Raw genomic sequence first — 2,074 nt, forward strand, 5'->3', positions numbered from 1 at the left:
ATAATTTTAATGAGTGCAGCTCGTTTCAGCCGCATTTGCACATTCACTCTGTTTAGCACTTTGCAAAAGACTTGAGCCACTCTTTACCTCTTCATATTCACCCGATTTCATGAGCCAGGCTTTCTTATACTTTTACTTTTTAAGGCGATCTTGACTTTGAATATTGCCTTGGACATTTCCGACTCATTTTCAGTCCAGCCTTTGTCCCATTTTCAGAGGAATGTTTACTTTTTAAGCCACTTAACACTGACCTATGAATCATTCAAACATAAAAAGGCACATAACTCAAGGGATGAACCAGAATCGTGTCTACACATAACAGACAACTTGGCAAACAACCAGTTTTAAATTGTGTCTTTAGGCTCTTTGTTACTAGCAGCCTGCTGCAAAAAAACACATTTGTTCTCATTTATTCAGTTAAATCTACAGAAAAAAGCCAAACATAGCAAAGTTTGACATAAAAGTCTATTTCTGGACCAAGAAGTTGATTCTCAAAGAGCTGCTAAAAAAACAACAAAAAAACCCAACTATTGAGCAGTGGAACCTTAAGACTTGAGAACTGGGTAAGTGGAGAAGAGAATATGAAAGTTGTGTCCTTAAAAAACAGAAATAAATTGATGCGGACCTTCAGTTGATCCTTCACTGAAGCCTCCTAACTTAAGGAATGAAACAGTGTTCCAACTACACATAACAGACGTAGGAGTTATTTTGTGAAGCAATTAATCACATTTTTTTGTTTAAATCATCATCAGTATGTACAGAGGTGGCAAAAAACTCCTGGGCAATTCACTGAAATGCACAAACTCAGTTCTTCAGTAAACTACTGCACCCGTTTTCCATTTCCAAGACAAAATATAAAGAGGGGTGTCTACAGACAGTACTGTAGGTTTTTTAGTAGTTAGCATAACTGCAAGAAACTGCACTGCATGAGAAACCTCATTAAACTACAGACAAGTAGGGATTAAATTACTTTTACTTTTTTCTAAATGACTAGGATTAAATTAAAAACCATGAAAAGATTAAGTCTGATCTACTGATGACATACCGTCTTCCACAGATCAAAAAGACATTCGCGCTACAGTTAGTGTGCCCCACCGGTCTCATGATTTCCCCGCCAGCATCAACAATTTCATTATGTCTGCGTGTTTGTGTGTTTTTGTTTCAATGTCAAGCAGCAGGTATAATAAATGGCACTCCACCAGAATATCAGCTCTCATGATTTGCCAGGAAGAGGGGAAAAAAAAAAAACATGTATTTATTGACTCACAGGCTTTTGAGTGTCTCAAAAAAAGCAGCGAAAAGCTCCTCAAGTTTTGGCACCGGCTTCTTTTTGCTCCTCAGGAGCCCTCTATTTCCTGATGTGCGTCTCACTCTGCAGAAATGCTGCCATTTCCCCATTTCAGTTACCCGCACAATCATCAGCATTTCTGCCTCTATGACATGAAAACAAACTAAGACTGAGTGCCTCTGCGTGTATGTGGTCTCAAACCCCCCTGTCAGCAATCACTGGGTGGGAGACAGCCATAAACTGCACTTTAGAAGCCTATAATGGGCTACTGCAGCGCTGGCAAAACTTATATCACATTATGCCTCTTCCAATTCAGACACAAATAGGATCATTATTTTTGATAACTATACAGCAAGTGCTGGATAATTTCATTACACAACTTTCCACTGCATAATGCTGTACTTCAGTTAAATCATCATGAATCTCGCCATATCCCTATTATTATTGTATTTAATTACAGCACAAAACAAATCAATAACGTAATGTCCTACAAATTATTGGAGCATTAGACTTGATCTACACACATTACTCTGCTTCGCTGTGCCATTCGCTAACATCAGTGTGTGTCTGTGTGTGTGTGTGTGAGACAGAAAGAAACAGCGGTTTCAAAATCTCGACAGCGACTGCTGCTGAGCGGGTCTTTATGTTTCTCAGCTCAGGCTACTTCCTAATGTTGGCTGAGGTGCCAATTTACAGCAGGACCTATAAAGTCTGTCCCATCTGATGAGACGGGGGCAATGCCCTCTTGTCATCCACCTAATGAAATGATCGACGCTCACAAGAGTG

This window comes from Mchenga conophoros, linkage group LG11 (assembly GCF_057382185.1).
Source record: "Mchenga conophoros isolate Kocher_MC1m ecotype Shallow Benthic linkage group LG11, M_conophoros_male_GT1.1, whole genome shotgun sequence".
Taxonomy (NCBI): domain Eukaryota; kingdom Metazoa; phylum Chordata; class Actinopteri; order Cichliformes; family Cichlidae; genus Mchenga; species Mchenga conophoros.